This window comes from Coffea arabica, chromosome 6c (genome assembly GCF_036785885.1).
Source record: "Coffea arabica cultivar ET-39 chromosome 6c, Coffea Arabica ET-39 HiFi, whole genome shotgun sequence".
In the NCBI taxonomy this organism is placed as follows: domain Eukaryota; kingdom Viridiplantae; phylum Streptophyta; class Magnoliopsida; order Gentianales; family Rubiaceae; genus Coffea; species Coffea arabica.
Window position 1 is genome coordinate 26820948 of NC_092320.1, and position 21540 is coordinate 26842487.

The window sequence follows — 21540 nt, forward strand, 5'->3', positions numbered from 1 at the left end:
GAGACCTCACTTTTGGTACCCATTCATTCTTGGGTCCATAAGGGTTAGTTTTACCCTTTAAAATCTAAATGGTTTACATTCCCAAATTCACATTTCTTTTCATGTAATATTCTCTTTTCATATGGCCATATTGACAACAATGATCATGTAAAATACAAGTGTTTCTCACATAAAAGGATCTAACAAAGCATGATCTTTTTTTTTATAGGTAGTAAAATTTTTATTAATCAAAATATTCCTAATATTTTTATTAGAAAGTGAAATTTTTATTAATCAAAGTATTCTTAATATGTTTCTTTTTCTAAAATATCTTGTTTTTCTTTTTCAAGAAAATCATTAGGATCATTCATTCTTTTTCTCAATAAGGCTTGTTCTTCCTTAATCTATGCATGAAACATTGTTTTCTCATCTAATTTTTTTTTTCAAATCACTTTAATTGCAAACAATATCAACTTTGAACTTTTTTAAATCATCATTTTTCTTCTTCAACATTTTAGTTTCTTGAAAAAGATTTGAATTTTTCTTTAACAAAGCATTGATCTTGATTTTCAAATCCTTATTTTTTGCATAAAATTTGCTCAAACTATCATGCAATTTAATCACAAATGGCTCAATATCATCATCATTTTCATCATTAGAGGAATAGTTAAAAAATACCTCGTTATCTCTAATGGCCATTGTGAGAGCCTTGAAAAAAAAAATATATATATATATATACATATATACATATATATACTTGTTGCATGTGCATTTTAGACTTTGAATAAATTTTATTATTATTTGTTTTAGTTAGGTATGTAAAAATAATTCTTATGATACAACTCATTTAATTGTGCAACATACTAAACTATTTGAATTTTTGCCAAGCTAAATTAATATTTCTTGATGTAGAGTATTTTATTGCTTTAATATTAATCCTTTGAATTCCGATAGCTAATTTTAAGTGTTAATAACGTTAAGTGTTAACGGGAACCCTAGAATTAAGACGAAATCGATATATTTTAGATAAACCGTTACAAGGACACTGGATACACTTAGGACGTTAAAATCTCGATAATTGAATCTTTGCGAGATTAGTATATCGTTAGGCATTCAATTATTTTTGGGGTAAATTTTGGAATTAGACTAGAATTGAGGACTTAAGTAGAAATTTGGAGGAAACGAGAAAAGACTAAAATAGCCCTCCACTATCTCGGAAATTTCCATGCAACCATTCGAGCTCCATTGGCCACTCTTCAAATCAGAAAATTTCCATTCTCTGCCGGACTGCATTTCTTTTCCACTCGCACACTCAACTCCCTCATCCGCAACTTATCTCCATCTCATCTCCACACTACCACACCTCAAACCCACAACAACATTCTCCTTTGCCTTGTTATCATCGACGAGGAGTGAGAGAGAGCTGCACTCTGCAAGCCGAGAGGAAAGAAAAGAAAGGAAGCCGCACGAGCGGCAACCTTTCTGTTCTGTCCGAGCAAGTTAAGTGAGAGAGACAGAGAGAGAGTGAGAGAGAGCAAGAGGCAGTTGCGGGAGCTGCTGATCATCACCACCTTCATCAGCTCCAGCCATCAAAACCACAGCTGCAACCATCCGCAACCAGGACCAACACCTGCAGTCCTTGCGCGAGCCGAGAGGAGGAGAATTTGACAGCTTTCTTGTCGCGTGTATAAGCTTCAATTTGAGGTAATTTCCGAGCTAAGATGAGTTGATCAGAGGTAGATTAAATTGTTTATGGCCATGCATGTGAAGTTTAGGCGTTCGGATGATGAATTGAATAAGAGGAAAAATCTAATTTTGAAGGAAATGGGTTTGCCGAGAAGCTGAAATGGAACTGCCGCTTTAATCTTGTTTCTCTGAAGTAATCTGAGCTCATAAATGTGATTAGCTAACTAAAAAACTAAGTGATTAAGTCTTGCATGAGGTTAGTTAGCTCGGATTAAGCCAGAAAAATAAAAAAATGAAATGGATTCTGTTGCATGCAAGATTAGCCGAGAAGAGCTGAACAAGTTTCTGGAATTTCGGATGAATGTGGCTGTTATCCGAATCTGATTTTGAACTAGAAACGTTAATTAATTAGTTAAGGAGTTGCATGCTGGATTTGAGTGCCAAATACAAGGCTTTGGCCGAAAGAAAAGCTGGATTATGACCAACTAAGTGCTGGAAAAATTTCTGTTTGTGCCGAGGGAGTGAAGCTGGAATTGCAGCTTGTTTTTGGAAATTTTCTTTGGAAATGATGTTTAGAAATGCCTGATATACGTGTGTCTTAAGTCTTGTAAGCTATATAGATGTGAAACTCTTGATATGTTGGGAGATTGAACTGGAAATAGTTAAATGAAGCTGCTGGAATTTTTCCAGTATAGCCGAGTGAAGAAGAAAAGATTTTTCCAGTTTTCTTTAGGAATTTTGGGATTCCAAATTGTTGCATTTAAAGTTTGACAAGCTGTAAAATATTCCACACTTGTTGATTTCACTCTAGAATATTTTAAGAGGGTCATGCATGAGAAAGTTGGGGTGACAATTTAATGTTTATGGCTAAAATGTTGAGATGGAAATTCTTGGCTAATTGAGTGAATTGCACAAGCGTTAAATTTTGATGGAATTAACTGCTGGAATTACATGTTATTAGTTTCACTTGGTGGATAAAACCCTTGCGGTTTAGTCGATGGAATTGCCTAGAGGCCTTGAATTTATTTGTTTAATTGTGATCTGATATGAGCCTGTTGGATACCAAGAGCTAATGATTGATGAAGCCTTTGTCATTTGTTTAATTTTAATCAGATATGAATCTGTTGAAACCCAGGGCTAATGATTGACGAAGTCCAAGTGATATTGCTGTTTGAAATGTGATTTTGCTATATTGGCAAATCTGAGATATAATGTGCTTGTGAATCGGAATCTGAAAAGTTCGTTTTGACCCTGTGAACTTGAGTATTTTCAAATCGGGCTAAGTGAATATATTTTACTCTATGTATTAAACTACAAAAAATTCGTCTTGTACGATCACGTGAGAAATTCGGGATTTGAAATACATTGTCAACTAGTTATTTCTTTTCCTAGCTTAAATTAGCTTTATTATTTTTAGAAAATGATTTCACTTGCTTTTAAAACCCTAGGTATTCTTTTATTTTCTGTTCTTTCCTTAAAATTTGTCCCTGGCTAGTTGTTTTTGAGAAACTCGTTACAAACGCGAGATTTTAATAGTTTTAAACAAAAGCCGTAGAAAACTTGTTTGGCAAGAAAACCCATTTGACATAAATAAGTTCTATTTGCTCCTCTAGAAAGAAAAGTATTTTTCTTAAAAGAAACCATACGGAATGTTTTATCATTTTTACTAGTTTTAATTTCAAAAGAATGGTTGAGTTACTTCGAGAAAATAATCTAGCTATAAAACCCGATAATCTTGTATATAAATCAAGCATTTGTATAGTAAAACTTATAGTTTTAAAACCTGGTTTTCTAGGGTATAGCGAGGACGTGGAATTTTGAATCCCAGCTTGACCTTTGAGCTTCACTCCTAGGTAAGTGTCCCTACTTGTTCTATGCCTACTTGATTAAAGTGCTTTCTTGACTTGATATGTGAAAACTGAAAAATGGTTTCTGATCCATCGAAGTGAGCAGTGTGTACTTTATCACACTAGCCTTTCGAGTGGTGACTTGTGTGAAATGTTTTCGTGAACATCCTGCTTGCACTTGCTAAGCACTGAGTAGGGGAATGTACCACACCTGAGGGTGGGAGGGTCTCTTATCCTATCTCAAGTACTAAATCACTAGGCAGGGGAATGTACCACACCTTAAAGGTGGGAGGGCCTCTTATCCTGACCTAGTAGCCACGTGTTGGACGTAACGTCGTTGGGTGAATCCCTCGACCAGCCTATATTAAGGTATACTCGAGTATTACCACTTTCGCGCTTGGCGTTCGGGTCCTGAATAGGGGTATAATTGGTGGCCAGAGTTAAGAAAAATAAGAAGTTCTACATGGACCTTAGATAGTGAAAGTTGACGGGGTTCGACTACGGAAAATTTTGATCAAGCTCGTGGAGAAATGGCTCCTGAGAGCCCTGTATCCTACCTTGTACTGTTACACGCTTTCCTAGTTGTTTACTCTAGTTGAAATCAATGCGTGTTATTTGTTTTATTTGATTGCATGTTTTGGGGCACCACTGAGCTATAGCTCACCCCACGTTTATTTGTTTTCCTTGACAGGTCTTGACATTTGAGAGATCTGAGCCTACTTTTATTTTCTTATGAATGTATTTGAACCTTATGACTTAGCTCTGTAGTTGTAATGTATTTCGGATTAAACAATGTAGTTTTGTTTCGGGTTGCCACTTGAAGCTGGAAAAGTGTAAACCCTAGATTGGTTATGTGGCTTGTGTAAATTTGTTAATTAGCTTGTAAGAATGTATTTGGTGAGTATGAATTTGTTAATTGGCGTTGTTTGATTTTATTCCATGGTTTGTAACGCGTAAGGTGTTTAAGAATCGACGAGTCGCTATCTGAAGGTGCTATTATCTCTGAAGTTAATGTGGTCTTAGTTATTGGTCTATTTTGGAGGATCAATATTGTAATAGTTTAGGCTATATTTTGGAAGGATTTTACTAGTTTGCTGGCGCGAGTCCTGGCGAGAGTTAGGCAGACGGCCCGCCAACCCTCTAGTTTGCCTTAGGGGGAAGTGGGGTCACCACAGGTGGTATCAGAACTCTAGGTTTCAGATCTCTGTAGTGTATCCTAAATTCTAAAAGTTGAGGATGCCGGACAGTGGGATTCGGGCTCGTTTGAATATTAAGTGAAAAAGTGAAGTAGTGAGCAATTGTGGTTTCGATGGTTATTAAGATTCAATAATTGAGGATTATTGTGCTAGACTAGCAAGAGAGAAGAAGATTGTAAGAGATTAAACACTGTTTAAAAGATAGTAAGTAAATTTCTTGAATAATGGCATTTGCTTGGAGGCGTTCTTGATTTAAGTTATGGGGAAATAAATGATTAATTTGTTTGGGATAACCTTTAGTGCTTGAGCATTGCCACTGGATATATTTTAGAGTTGATATACCTTGATCTTGCCTTGGGAACATAACTGGAATTATGTCTTGGAATTTGGAAGGCCTACCTTTTGTAGTACCTAGTTAAGTATGTGGTGACCCGTGCTTGTTAAAGGATAGATATTACGATGGAATGCAGAACTTTAATTGAAAAGATAGTTGTTGTAGCTCTAATGTTCAAATTGAGGTTGGCCTTACCTAAGGGAATTAAGTTCCCTCGCTCAGTTACAAGCTAGACTATAAAGCACGACCTTTTATACCTTTAGTTTATGATAGTTGGGGTGATACTTGTGCTTTGGCCTATATGTTTTGTTAAGCATGATATTTGATCCCTTTTGAAGTATTTGAATGCTATAAATTCTGTACCTGATCATGTCGGCTTGTTAACTTGTTTGGAAGTACACATGCAAAGTTTTATTTTCATTATCGACTCATGCAATGACATGCTCTCACTTTGGTTGATTATTCTCCCTCTTGTATGACCTTGTTTTAAAAAAAAAAAAAAAAAGGGGTAAACTAGTGGATAAGAGAAGATGTTATTAAGAAGTTTCAAATAGTGCGAGTGTGACAAAATTTATGATAAACTTTGGAGATCTAAGACTTGTTATAATTAGGGTTGGAGTTTTGGATGAGATAGGTGTTTGAACTCGTTAGATGTACAAGTTTATGGTTAAATTCAATGATTTCCGGTTAATTGAGCTTGGGTTATGGAAGAGATTCCTTGGACTTTGATTACTAGGCTAGATGCCTCGGGAATTCTCTATCCTTCATAGTGTAAAATTTTGGTGATTCTTGCCGCATAAGATAAGAGAGCTTGATATATGTTGATTATGGCATATTGTGGTTAATTCATGAGATTGATGAATTATAATAAGGAAGTGATGATAGGATCGGTGAAAATTTTGGTAGTATTGCTGCTGGCCGAACACGTTTAGTTATCTTTAGCCCTGTTTTCTTACAAATCATTGGCAAAATTTTGCTTAATATTTTAAACGTTGATTCTTGAAAATGAAATTTGAAGTTGAAAGGAAATAATTTTTAAACCTGGTTTTGCTAAAAAAAATTTTTTCTTTTACAAAAAGGAACACCGTACAGTTTTAAAATTTGTGATGCATTGGTGTAATATATATATATACACACACATATATCATTAAAAAAAATCCAAAATTTAGTTTCGTTTATTAGATTTAAAAGTTCACAATGGCTCTTTTCACCGTGTAAAAATTTCCAAATTTTCTTAAATTCTATGAGCATCGGAAATTTTCCTAAGATAAATGAAATGTCAAATTCATTATTGTTTTTCCTATTTGTTAAAGCTGTAATTTAAGGTCAAGATCCATTTATTTACAAATTTTATCTTGAAAGGATGCCTTTTGGGACAAATGTAGAACTTTTGATTGGTATAGGACTAGTGATTTTTGGATTTACGGAACTTAAAAATACAGATAATTTTAGTTTGAAATAAAAGTGTCCTTTTAAACCTTACGGCCTTAAATTTGAAAATATTGATCCGATTTGAACTTGAAAAGAGACACGAGGAAAAGTTAAGATTAACTCGTCAAAGGATATTAATGGTTCAAAACCGTTAGAAGAGTTAGATAGATAATAGAAGGAAAAATTGATAGACAGTCTTGTATAATCCAATGGGATCCTAGTACTTGATCTAAATCGAAACTGAACGAGGAGATGAGATCTACTGGTATTATAATGGATTGACCTAGTTGAGTAACTAGTAAGGTTCTCCCTTGTGAATTTAATGATTACGTTACATCTATCTTGTGATTGGCCCTATAGGCATGTTTTAAATTTTTACGAATATTTGAACTTCCAAGTTTTGTATTCATTATTTGTGGTGTGACCTGGATGGAATGAAAGTCCTTTCAATTTTTGCTTAACCATTACTGGGTATATATCCAATTACTTGTTGTTCCTTTTTACAAAATATATATATATATATATGTATATACTCGCATAAAAATTGAAAATCAGGCAAAGTTTGGGAATGGACCTTTTCTTAGAAATAAGAATGAATATTGGTCGTGAATTGGAGAGTGAATAGTTAAGTTTTATGTGGCTTTAGCAATTGATCTATTCTGGGAGATTCGTTATTGTAATAGCTTAGGTTATTCTTCGGAATGATTTGGGCTAGATTGCTTGCGTGAGTCCTGGCGAGAGCTAAGCAAATGGCCCGCCAACCCTCTAGTTCGCCTTAGGGGGAAGTGGAGTCGCCACAGCCATAAATGCCATTTGACCCTTGTCATATTTTTTTCAACCTCACCATCCGAATTGTAATCATTCTATGTGATTTGGAAGTTATTGAAGTTTTGTCTTCTATTTGCTCTTATTTTGGCAGTATTTGAGAATTGGTTGTTACTTAGACCGCCTCTTCTAAATCCTCTCTTATTGTTGAAGAGTTTTTTTATGGTTTTTACCATAAGAGTTATAACATTTACATCTTCACCATCAATTGAAAGCAAATCATTCTTGATAAGTTCTTGGCTCTAACATTTTTCTCCTCTTCCACTTTAGATTCAAGTCTCAATTCATAGGTTAGAGAGTTTATAAAAAAACTCAATAGATATAGAATTTAAATCTTTAACCTTTTCAATGGTCGTCACTTTACTTTCCTAATTTTTGGATAAAGCATTCAAAAATTTTCTATTTTTCTGACCCAAAGTATATTCTTTATCAAGCAATTCAAGATCTACAATATATCTTATCAACATTCTTATAAGATTCTATTTTGAAAAATTCTTATTTAGCAACAAGTTGAAATTTCTTTTGTTCTAATATCTTGACTACCATCATGTATCTCACACAATTTATTCCAAATTTTTTAATTCAATTTACAACCTTTAATTCCATAAGATTCATTGGCATCTAAAATATTATACAAAACATACATAAATTTTACATTTAAAGTAAGATTAACTTATCTTGAGCACTCAATTCATTCCTAGTTTTAGATCTATTTTTACTCATATTTGCATCCAAAAGAGTAGTTTCATAAGAATCTAGATTAACAATAAACCAAAATTCAATATCAATAGATTGTAAGAAAACTTCTATTCTTTGTTTCCAACTACTAAAAAGTGAACCACTAAACATAGGTGGTCTAATAATAGATTGTCTCTCTAAAAATAAAATATTATTGATTGCCATCTTTACTCCTAAACTGATTGAATTTAATCTCTAGAAGATCAAACTCTGATACCAATTCTTAGGGCCCAAAAACAACCTAAGAGGGGATGAATTAAGTTGTTCAAGAATCAAGCAAGTAATTACAAATATTCACCCAATTTTAACTAACCAAAATTAGCCAAAGTGGTTACACAATCAAGCATACAAAATAGCAATAAAAATGAAACAATATAACCATACAATAGAATAAAAGAAGAGAGAAATGCAATCCAAACAAACTCCCAAGTTTCTTCCAAGCTTAGAATTGAATAAACCAAGTAGTTTTTTCAATTGATGGTGATACTAACCAACTTGTACAAGTGAAGACTCATTCCTTCCTCACCCTAAAATCCTTTAGTATAGCCATGGAATTTTACAACTCTCTTAGTTAACTCTCAACTAACTACAATTGAAAACTCACTCAACAAATTAAGAAATACTTACAAGTGAGACTCATCTTATCCAAGATTTTACTTCTCCTCGGTAAGAAATCTCATAAATCTAAGAGCTTTTTTCACACCTCTATAATATTCAAAATATTTTTTTACCCAAAAATCAATCTTGAAAACTTGTATTTTTTACCCATACAATATTTTGTTTCCACACCTATACATAGGGTATTTATAGATGGTGAAACTTTACCCAAAAAATTTCTCTAACAATCAAAAAAACTAGTTGTTAGAAAACTACCCATTAAGACTATCAGACGCCCAAAACCAGGGATGTGTCCAAAGCGTGCATCCGATTATTGAGTGAAAAGCTTCTTTTAGCTCCTGTCAAACGGCCGAAACTTTCTTCTGTATCCGATCCTCTTCATCTGATAACAGACAGAATGTAGACAAATTCTTCTCAAATTCTTCAAACGGCCGATGCTGCCGTTGTGCATCCGATCAATGTGTCCGAAAGTAGTGGACATCTTAAATATCTGTCCAAAGTCCGAATCATTCCATTTGAGAGTGTGACCCTTATATGTTGGACATTCGAATAATTGAGCAGCGTCCGATCCTTTGAATCACTTTTTGTGCATTTGAATACTTTCAATATTGATTGTTTTGATTGTATACCCATAGTCTCATAAAGCACTTGGCAAAAAATTAGTAGGAATCATCATTTTTGTTTGTTATCATCAAAATCAAGCACTGATCGATCTAAGTTTTCAATCTCCCCCTTTTTTATGATGATAAATAAAATAATGAATTTTTTGATGAAATAAATTCCCCCTAAGTACAAACCCATTTTACAAAGAAGTATAATTCAATTTTCTCTCTCTTTTGACATCATCAAAAAATAGATAAATATAAAGGGACATTATACATGAAGAAATATCAAGAAACTCCTCCTTTTTTTGTAAGTTAAGAGAAAAAAAGAATATTGGGGGTTCTCAAGATCAAGCACACATAGGACATATATAAATAGAATTTTAAAATAATTAGGCAGATCAAATCTATGTGTTCTATTCTCACAAGAATACATACTAGGATACACATCAATCAAGCATTCAAATATCACTTATTTATTTCATACAAATTTGAGGTAAAAAAAATTGAGTTTTGAAAACATTCCTCAATATCATTCCATCTACTTATATTGGTTATCATTCTTGTTGATCATGATTTACCTTTTTCTTTTATACTTTTCAAACATTCAAGTTTTTTGTTCTATTGACTCCAAGTGGCATTTTGCATCATTTTTCAAGTTTCACTTGGATTAAATTCTTTTTGAATACCTATATAAGAGAGCTCACATTTAGGACCCATTTATTCTTGGGTCCATAAGGCTTAGTTTTATCCTTTTAAAACCTAAATGGCTTTCATTCTCAAATTCACATTTTTTTACATAACATTCTCTTTTCATATGACCATGTTGGCAACAATAATCACATAATATGAGTATTTCTCAAATGAAGGGATCTAACAAAGCATAATCCATTTTTCCTATAAGTAGTAAAATTTTTATTAATCAAAATATTCCTAATATTTTTCTTTTCCAAAATATCTTGTTTCTCTTTTTCAAGAAAATCACTAGGATCATTCATTTTTTTTTTCTCAACAAGGCTTGTTCTTCTTTAATCTTTTCATAAAACATTGTTTTCTCATCTAATTATTTTTTGAAATCACTTTGATTGCAAACACTATCAACTTTAAACTTTTTTAAATCATCATTTTTCTTTTTCAATATTTTGTTTTGTTGAAAAAGATTTGAATTTTTTTTTAACTAAGCATTGATCTTGATTTCAAATCTTTATATTTTGCATAAAATTCCTTCAAACCATCATACAATTTAATCACAAGTGTCTCAATATTATCATCATTTCATCATTAGAGGAATAGTTAGAAGATACCTCATCATCTCTAATGACGATAAATGTCATTTGACCCGTTCAAAATTTTCTTCAATCTCACCATTTGAATTGCAATCATTCCATGTAATTTGAAAGTTGTTGAAATTTTGTCTGCTATTTGCTCTTGTTTTTGTGGAATTTGAGAATTGACTGTTGGTTGGTCCGTCTCTTCTAAATCCTCTCTTATTGTTGAAGAGTTTCTAGATGGTTTTCATCATAAGAGTTACATCATTCACATCTTCACCATCAAGTGAGAGCAAATCATCCTTTTCTTGATAAGTTTTGAGAGTTATACTTCTCTTGCCTTAATGTTTTCCTCCTCTTGCACTTTAGATTCAAATTTCAATTCATAGGAGGTTAGAGAGTTTATAAGAAACTCAATAGACATAGAATTTAAATTTTTAATCTCTTCAATGGCCATCACTTTGCTCTCCCAACCTTTGGATAAAGCATTTAAAATTTTTCTATTTTTCTCGTCCAAAATATATTTTTTACCAAACAATTCAAGATCTTTATAATATCACTAAATCTATAATACACTTATCAACATTCTTATGAGATTCCATTTTGAAAGATTCATGTTTAACAACAAGTAGAGATTTCTTTTGTTCTCTAATATCTTGATTACCGTCATGTATTTCACACAAACTATTTCAAATTTTTTAGCTGATTTATAACCTTTAATTCTAGAAAATTCATTAGCATCTGTTAGGAAATTAGCTTAATTTCTTTTAAGTAGGTTTCTTATTTTGTGTGGAAGTAATTAGTTTTCTAATTGATTTTAGTTATTTGAAATAGTGGTTAAGAAATTTTTTATTTTGTTTAGGATTTAATTATTTTCTATTCTGATTAGCACTGATTTTCTGTTATTATTTAAATTTTGGCCAAATAATATTCCCTATAAATAGGTACATTAACATATTATAAAGAGACACACAAAGGCATACAAGAGACGACATGTAGCCTTATACATGGATAGTGAGAGAGGGTTCTTGGGAGATGAGAGATGATATGTAAGGGTTGGAGTTGGGTTCAAATTGTATTCTTGTATAGGATTTTTCTCTTATAATAAAGTGTAGACACCAAATTTTTGGTGTAATTTCATTTACTGTTTATTTTTATTTTTTTATTTGTCGTGTTAGTTTTATTCGATTTTTAGTTTTTAGTTTATAGTTTTATTTTTATTTTTTTTAAGTTTTTAGCATAGAATTTCTTGAAAAAAAAAAGAGAGAAAGGAAAAATCGTGAAAAAATGAAAAAATGAAAAATCATAAAAAGGGAAAAAAGGAAAAGGAAAAGGAAAACATTCAAAAAAAAATATGTTTTAGTCATTTTGTTTTATTCATTGCTTTCTTGGAAAAAATGAAAAATGATAAAAATGAAAAATGAAAAAGAATTGGATTTTATACTTTGTTGTTTCTAGTTTATTTGTTTTATCCAAGGTTAATTAAATTATTTTGTTATTTTTATTATTATCAATATTGTTTAAAAAAAAAAAACAGAAAACAGAAACGCGGCATGAAGCTGCGTATTGCCGCAGCTTGCAAACAGAGGACTAGGCGGCTCCTTGGCTGCAAATTGCAGAAGAAGGATTGAAGGTTTTAGGGTGAGGGGGGTTCCTAGTATAAAAAAAAAAGAAGGGGCAGCCGCAAGGGGGGAGGACTACGAAAGGGAGACGGGAGAGAAAGAGGGAGATACGGCAAAAGCAAAGAGAAGGAACCAGAAAAAAGAGAGGCGGCTGTTCTGGGACGAAAAAAAGAAAAACAGAAAGGGAAACGGGGAGAGTTCGGTGGCTAGGGAAGAGAGAATTTCAGAAGGAGAGAAAGGGGAGATTTTTTTTACGAGGAGAGAGTGACGGATAGCAAGCAAAAGCAACGGCAAAGGAAAAACCAGAAAAATCAAAGGAGGGCAACAAGAAAACAGGAGGGCGGCGGCTAGAAGAGCTCTTGGACAATCTTCACCAGAAAATCCACCACTCTGAAATCTGCATCCAGGCGTAATCTTGTTAACCGATTCTCTGTCCATCTGACCCTACAAGGCGTCAAGAGGTAATCTCTTTTTGCTCTCTACTTCTCATACAAGTTTAGGTTGAGCTCTAAATATGCCAAAGATCTGGTTATGTTTGGTTATGAACATGTTTTGCTATTTTGTTTCTTATGGCAGCCGAAGGGTTTGAGTTTTGTTGCAAATCTGTTTGTTTAATCTTGCTTTGAGGAAATAAATCTGATGGTTAAGGTTTTTTAGTGAAAATTGTTGCTCCAAGTTGTCGGTTGGGTCTGATATGCCACAAATTTGGAGGTCAGAAATTTGTAAAGGTGGCATGAACAAATCTGTTTTTGTTGCTAGCTTTTCTTCCCATTTAGATTTGCCTTTTGTTTGCATACTTAGTGTTGAATCCTGATAAGGTGGTAGGGAGTCTTTCTATAGTTTTTCTTGACAAACCCATGAGGTTTATTTGAGCCAGGTTTTGGTTATATTTGTGTTTGAATATCTGCAGCAACAGTTTTTTCCGAAATTCTGTTTTAGTTATAGAAATTTCTGGGAAAAATCAATCTTTTGGTTTGAGTAAAAGATTTCCAGAATGGCTTAAACTATCTCCTGGGCTCTTGTTGTTTGCTTCACGGTATCTCATGTGTATGTTCGTCGCCGTATGTGTTTGATATGATGATCAAATGGTGAATCTTGGTTAAATTCCAAGCTGCATAATTTGTTTCCATTTGATTAGAATTGTGAGTGCTTGTCAGTTGTATCTTTGTTGATGAAAACCCAGTAACTTGAAGCTAATGAACGAATATGGGGTCTGGCCAACTTCTCCTCTGCTAGATTTTTCTCTCTTCAGAGATTAGTATTATATCTTGGTGATAGGTTTGGGAAGTTGGATCATTCGGTGCTCATTTGTTTGTTTGTTATGGTTGGGTCTGATGTCTTGAAAAGCTGGATTTTGAAATTGCAGCAAGCATTCATGGTGTTTCGTTGTGTTGTTTCGTTACATGTTGCGGTAATGTCTAAGCTAAACATATCTAGACCTGTGTTATTTTGCATGAATTTTTCTGAACAAGGTTAAGAAAGAAATGAAACTGCTTGTTGCAGTAGTTTTGCCTAGAGCCATGGCTGGAAAATTGACGCAAGTTGCTTTCTATCTTTGCTGCATTTTATGGCTAAGTGCTGTGATGAGTTCCTTTAGGGATCGATAATTGTTTTTGATGATGAAGTTCCCTTTAAGAAATTTAGAAAGCTGGTTTTTTGCCGCATCTGTTGTCTTTCTGTTTCCTCACTGGATCTTTAATGCTTTGATGTTCACGATTGGATTGTGCTAATCAAAGTGTTTAGTTGTTAAATGGTGATTGAGTGATGATTTTTGCTGGTTTTTGTTTGAAATCTTCTATGAAACATGCATTTGAAAGCTTAAAGTTGGAAAAATTCTGGATGAATGTTGCAGCAGAAAATTTCCTTCGTTGTTTAGCAGGCTCCTTTGGCTTGATTGTTTCTTTTGTTGCATTGTAAAGTGAGTAGATCAGGTAGTGGTTTGTTGTTGGGTGCGAACTGCATTTGATTTGGTCCTAAAGCTTGAGGAAGTCCACAAATATAAAATGGAAAAGGGATAGTCGGGTAGTTCATGTTGCAGAAATTAGAACAAAGTCTTTTCATACGTAGATGCATGCAAATGGCTTTTAAGATTTGCACTTTGGCCCCCCAAGTCTCCCCCTTGTTCCACCATGACCCAACCAATTGAATGTTTTCTCAATTTGGTCCTTGGTAGTTTTTAATTTTACAACTTCATTGCTTGTTTGCTTCAATTAACTACTATGCTTTGTTTAAATTGCACCTCATGCATGAATTTAAGAGCTTTATGACCATGTGAGCCCGTGTTTGCATGTTTTCTTTAATTTTCCCAAATAAATTGGTATCTTGACCATTTCTTTTATTTTGGAGGATAAATAAGTGATTTCACTCCATTTAGGGCATCAATTCAAAGGGGACGGTATAATTTCTTTTATCCCTTTTTGTGTCTCTCCTATGTGGCTCAACGTGCTAAGTGAATTGCATGTCCACTTTGCTTTCCTAGCTTTTCTTTAATTCCTTTTACTTGTGTCATTTACTTTTTGTTTTCATTAAGTTATTCTTTTAATGGGTAATGTGTACACCTCTTGGCTTGTAATAGATAGGGCTGTGGCGAGCAATTTGGTCCTTTTTCCCTTTCCCCTTTTGTTTTAGTTAGTGAATGTAATAGGTTCATTAGCTTGGTTGCATGCCTACGTGTTAAGTGTTAATTTGCTTTGTTAGGGCCTTGCATCTAGTCGAGCATGCTAAATGTTATGTGCTATGTGTTTATGAGTATTTGGCATGTCTACTCGCTTTCCTTAGCCATGAATGAATGTGATGGATGAATGGACGTTTCCACTAGTCCAACGCTAGTCGGAATGCATAGAATGGGCTAGTCCAACGCTAGACCCTTAGGGATTTCCCCCCGTTAGTACATGTTTGCATGTTCATTACATGTCATGCATTCTTTTTAGTTTTATCATTTTGCATGCCCCTCGAACCCCTTTTCCCTCCATGTTAGGATTTTTGCATTTCATGCTAGTTATAGGGTTCATTTGCTTGAGAGGCCCCTTAAATATGGAATATAGACGAGTATGGCTTTTTCTAAGCCTTAGCACGCTTGTATTCCCTCTACAAAAGGGTAAATTGAGTCACGATTTAGGTCTCCCCGTACCCAATATGCATGCATTCCCTAGGTTCATGCATCCACCCTATCATTACACTTTCATTTTTTCCTCCCATTTGCACACGTACACCTTTTATCCCTTCACTTGCACACTAACACTTTTGTCCCATTTTGCACACGTACACATTTTATCCCTTCACTTACACACGAACACCTTTATCATCACTTGCACACATGCACTTCATATTACCATTGCACATACCATACCTTGCCCACTCACGTGCACATTTTCACTTATGCATCTTTGTTTTTTATTACTTTTTCAAATTTATGCCTTCACATTGCATACATGCATTCCCTTCATTTGCATCCCACTTGCATTATTCGTGACTTCTTCAAAGGATCGTTATTGGGCTTCACAATTAATGTGATTGGCACCACTTAACCTTTGAAGGGAAATTTCCCCCAATACCCCTAGGTCTAGGGTTTGCATTCACGTAGTGCATCCAAATGTAATAAATTCTTTGGTTAAAACAAGAAAATCTTTGATTAAATCATGCAACTAGCCTTGGCTAGGTCGAAGGGGTGCCTTGGATTTTTATCCTTGCCTTCCCCTTCGTCAAATGTGACTCCCGAACCTTTTTCATTGGTTTACGTGGACTAGGAGTCGTTTAAAAGGGGTTTCTTATAATTTTTTTTTTCTAAAAAATTCATTTTTAGGTGACTTGGTACACCTTAACTCATTACCAAGTGGCGACTCCCATTTTTTTTTTTAAAAAAAAAAACCCTTTTTAAACTATAATTTTGGGTCAAATCGTCGCATTTTCAAACCCCCATCTTGACCCATTTTTCTTTTAAATCACGATTCATTTTCCAATCACAAAATCCATTTTTCAAACCATTTATTTATTTCATCAAAAAATGGGGCGCGACAGTTGGCGACTCCACTGGGGACTTTCGAGAGTCCGAGCAAATTTGATTTAATCAACCTTTTTCTTCTTTTAACCTTTTCATATATCACATTTGGGTGTTTTAGGGTTGCATTTTTTTCCTTTTTTAGGATTTTGCATTTCACGCGTATCCAACTAATCCCTCGACTCATGAATGTATGTTTGAATGAATGTTTACTTGTTATCTCGCGCTTGCATTGCATTTTGGGAGGTATGGGTCACCCTAGAGCCTCGCGTTGGTTCTTGACCCTTCCCCTCCAAACGAGCACTAGCATACGAGCATACGCTTTACTTCTTTTATCCCTTTTATTTTTCTTTAGTGGCTTGTCACGCCACTCCACCCTATTAGGATTAGGTGACTCACTTGGACATGTGATCACGACACGATGTGTGTGTAGCATGTTCCAATGGGTCACTCAATCTTCCGCTTAAAGCTATTGGTTGATAGCCTTTAGCTTTTAGTCGAAGGTTGGGGATTTTGATAGATTCACTCAAACACGTAGCCGTGACACGATGTGTGCGTAGCGGTGTTTGGGGAATCGCTCGAGCCACCGACGAAGTACCTTGGGATTGATGTCTGAAGGCTCGGGGGCCTATGACCTATCGAGTTTAGATGCATTAGTAAGCCAAGCCTCATGCATCCATATTAGAATTGCCTAGGGTAGAGTCAGCCTTATCCTGAATTAGGGACACTATTCACGAGGGGAGGGGTCCCAACCCTCTTTCCTTATTTATCTTTATTGCCTTTTATATTATCTAATTGTCCAAATGTGTTATGTGATTATGTGTTGAGCTCACGTTTCCTTGTCTTTTGTCTTTTGCATTCACAAACATTAAGAGATAAAAGGTCTGGCATGACTTTCTTTTAGAACCTACCTTTGTAGACAGGCTATTGCACGTTTAAAGATTTTGGTATATTGCATGATTGCATGTCATTTTTAGGCTTACCCTGGCAGATAAAGGGTCCCTTAGGTCACGTTTCATTTCAAATTGCATTTTTTTCCTGCTTTAATAATTGGCATCATGCACTAAACCCTAGAAAGGGAATGCCATTTAGGGGATCCCGTGTTAGGAATAAGCCGTCTTGTGTCTCGGATACTTAATCCAACGAGACTTGCACGTTTACATTTTGTACCATCCAAAGGGGTAGTGCACAAGGTAAGGTAGGATCCGATCATTTTCATAGAGTGATCTTTGGAATATGAGCGTCTAATAATCACTTTTTGGCCATTTTTGGTAAAAATCCCTTGCATAAAAGGACATTAATTTGAAGAAATTCACAAATGATTCCTCCTATTGAGACGATAAATAAATTGAGGCCAAATCGTGATTTTAGAAGGCTCATAGACTAATTTTTTTTTGAAACCACCAATGGCCGAACGATTCAGTCGATCCGTTTTGTCGATTAATTTTGAATGAACCATCATTTTACCAATTTACCCTTTTTAGGGTCATTCGGTCTACTTTTGAATAAATCAATTTCATTTGACCAATTTACCCTTTTTAGGGTCGTTTGGTCAATTTTTGAATAAATCAATTTCATTCATTTCGTTTGACCAATTTACCCTTCTCGGGTCATTTGGTCGATTTTGGAATAAATCAATTTCATTCATTTATTTTGACCAATTTACCCTTTTTAGGGTCATTCGGTCGATTTTTCTGAATAAAATCAAATTCATTAATTCATTTGACCAATTTACCCTTTTTAGGGTCATCTGGTCGATTTTTGAATAAATCTTCATTTCATTTCATTTGGCCAATTCACCCATTTTTAGGGCAATCTAGTCGATTTTCTGAATAAATCACCAATTTTTCCATTCTTAGGGCGATCTTATCGATTTCGAGTAAATCATTAATTTCGTCCGATTCATTTGACCAGTTTACCCTTTTAGGGCGATCCGGTCAATTTTGAATAAATTCTCGATTTCATTTAATTCATTTGACCAAGTTCCCTTTTTAGGATAATCCGGTCAATTTTGAGTAAGTTTCTAAATTTCACTCAATTCATTTGACTCGTTTCCCTTTTTAGGGTAATCCGGTCGATTTTAAATAAATGGTCAATTTCATTTGACCAATTAAGGTTTCAATGTCGAAATTCAAATATGGAAACTTAGTCGATTTTGAGAAAACCATCCTTTGCATTTGATCAGTTGGAGTTTTGACCCGTGCTTCACTGAGAAATTTGTCAACAAATTCCAATCTCTTCGATAGGAAGTTCGTCAAAGTCAAACCTGTGCGTTTTTGCAAATTCTTGTATCAATCAAAAGTGATCAATCCCTTCGGACGAGGTCCTCGTTTTGACAAGTGTCTCTCGTCACTCCAATTGACCAAATTTTTCAAAAAAAAATTATTATTCACTCAATGAGTTGATCAGATCCATCAGGTATGGTATAGTGCCTACCTCAGTGGATTGCATTTTCATGCTAGGCCTACCCTTGGCACAAAAAGGGCTCCCCCGTAGGACATACATCCGATTTTTTTAGATATTTACTAACTCTTGTCTTTTTCTTTTCCTTTTCTTTATTTTCTTGAAATAACTAAGCGAAAGTTAAATCTAAAGGCAATTTTTCAAAAATTTTCAGGTAATATTTAAACTTAGCTTTTCGTCAAAACCCCATCATACCACGATCTCTTAATCAAGCCTAGAGGAGTCGTGAAAACATGAGTTCACAACCAGAACAGTCAGATAGGTCTGCTACTACCGCTCAACCCGAGACTGTAAGTTTGGGGATTCAGTTGACTGAGATGCTTACCAAATTCGGAGAGATGGCGTCTGAGATGGCCGCTCAAAGGAAGTTGGATGATGAGCTAATTAGCAGCGGAGTTCAACCTGAACCTGTACCCGCCAGACAGCCTGAGCAAGAGACATTTGTCCTACCTTCGGCCCACGCCACTGTTACTCCATCATTCCCTATTGCACCCGAAGAAACTTTCACCTATCCCACCACAAATTTGCCATACACTTACCCTCCTCATCCTTCATTTTTTCTTACTCATATGCGAGGTCCACAACCCCAAATCACTTCAAATATACCACCTGAGCCACATACCTTTTATTACCCTGCTGCTGAGCCATTCCTGCCGGACCATACTTTTCAAACCAAGCCAGAAATGGGGGAATCTTCCGCTCCCGTTGATCTGAAGTTGCTTAAGCGCCTTGATCGTTTTGATGAATTTATAAGGAAGAGTCAGGGGTTGAACAAGCAAGGAGTCCTGGATTACGATGAGCTTTGCCTTTTCCCGAATGTGCAATTGCCTGAGGGGTTCAAAACTCCGAAGTTTAACAAGTATGATGGGACGGGCAATCCCAAGACACATCTCCGACTGTTCGCCAACAAGTTGGGTAGGCCAACAGATGATGAAAATCTGCCTTTGAAGCTATTCCCAGAAAGTCTGGAGGGGGATGCACTCGACTGGTACTCCAAGCTGAAACCTGAAGAAGCAAAGACCTGGCTGGACCTGTCCAATGCGTTTGTAAAGCAGTACGAGTATAATTGCGAGCTGGCTCCAACACGAACCACGTTGGAAGGGACAAAGAGGAAGCCATCTGAAGATCACAAGACTTATGCCAAGAGGTGGAGGAAAATAGCTGCAAAAGTCGAGCCACCAATGACGGAGGACGAAATCATACGCACTTTCATTAAGGCACATGATCCGCCGTACTTTGAAGAAATTTTTCGCATGACTGGATGCTCATTTGCCGCAATTGTTAATAAGCTTGAGGAATTTGATGATTTCGTGAAGGCTGGAAAAATTGTTAATGTGTCTGCCCTAAAAACTCAAGTGGAAGCTTTGCAAAGCCAAGGAGGTAATGGGAAGAAGCAACAATTCAAAAAGCAAGAGGGGGAAACTACCTTCACCTGGAGTCAAAACCCTGTCCCAAGACCCAGACCTCAACAATACCCTACCTACTCAAACCCTTACCCCTACTACTCAAATCCTCGTCCTGTTTACCACACCAATATCACCCATCCTCGACCTCGCCCAAATTATGCCAACCCGCCTACAACTCCTTTCCAAATATTTCAACCAAGCTTTCAACAAACTCGTCCTCGACCCCCTTACCACCAAAGATTTTCCCCACTAAATAGACCCACCTACAACTATCCCCGACCCACTCAGACCTACAATCAAAGCCGTACCCGAACTTTCACTAACCTAGACAGGCCTTTGGACCAATTGTATGAGCAATTGAAGGCTGCCAACAAAATAGGTGTGATTCCCCCTCCAATTTACCTTCATGGCATGCCTGCTGGGTACAATCCACATGCTATTTGCGCCTATCATTCGGGAGTACCTGGTCACTCAACCGTCGATTGCAGGGCACTCAAGCACAAAGTCCAAGACATGATCGAGGCAGGGGAAATAATGCTAAGGAAAAGAGGTGAACAAGGGCCGAGCATAAGTACAAATCCTTTCCCTGAACACAAGGACACCATCGAAACATCCACCTCCAATGACGAAATTTGAAAATCCTGAAGGAGCTTTGCATAATTTGAATGGCCGAGTATCTTCCCTCTCGAAGGAAATTTCGGTAAATCTAGGGGTTGTTATTTACTAAGGTTCACGAAAACCATTTCTTGCATATGTGAATAGCTTAATGAAAACATCTTTTGCAACTAAGTTTTTGTCTTGTTTCCGTTTTGATTAGTTTTTCCATCAAATGCATAATTTGTTTTTTCTGTTTATTTGATTATTGTCCCGAATTTTTTAATTCTGTTAGATGGCCAAAGATGGAATTATTTGACCATTTGAATATCACTGTTCTGGATTCCGATAATACCATTCATTCAAAATTTTCTTCGTGAAAAATTCCTTTGTTGAAAAGGCCAAAAATCCCTTCGTTTGAAAAAGCCACAAATCCCTTCGTTTGAAAATGCCAAAAATCCCTTCGTTGAAAAATTCCTTCATTAAGAAAGCCTTCATTGAGAAATCCCTTTATTAAGAATTCGTTCATTGAGGAAGCCTTCATTGAAAAATCTCTTCATTGAGAAAATCCCTTCTTTGCCAAGTTCGAAGCTGATTGATTAAAGCAGCGTCACCGACAATTGATTTTGATGGATGAAAAGCAGCTGAACGCCATGTGCCATGGCTAATGTTATCAAAGTGCGTGGCCTGTGTTCATAACAAAAAGGTCTGCCTCCGAGCCTTTAGAGAAGGAGGACAAAGAGTTAAAGCGAGTTTTGCCAATGCAAGATGAAGTCAAAAATGAATTTGATCTAAACGTGTAAGGACATTTGTCATTCAAAAAGGTGCCACCGAGTGGAGCACTTATCCTTGAAGAGATGGATGGGCAAACGTTCTCTCAACCTATCAAATCAGACATGTGTAAGAAGTCTTTATTTTTGATTATGCAAATTTC

The 21540-nt window shown here is 35.5% G+C and overlaps 1 long non-coding RNA gene across 1 annotated transcript; it reads left to right on the plus strand.

Annotated features, from left to right (window-relative positions):
• Window positions 1-1346: 1346 nt before the first annotated feature.
• Window positions 1347-15883, plus strand: LOC140008581 (uncharacterized). Its single transcript, XR_011816082.1, has 3 exons — window positions 1347-1683; window positions 3461-3518; window positions 12062-15883. It is a non-coding gene; the product is annotated as an uncharacterized lncRNA (long non-coding RNA).
• The last annotated feature ends 5657 nt before the right edge of the window (window positions 15884-21540 follow it).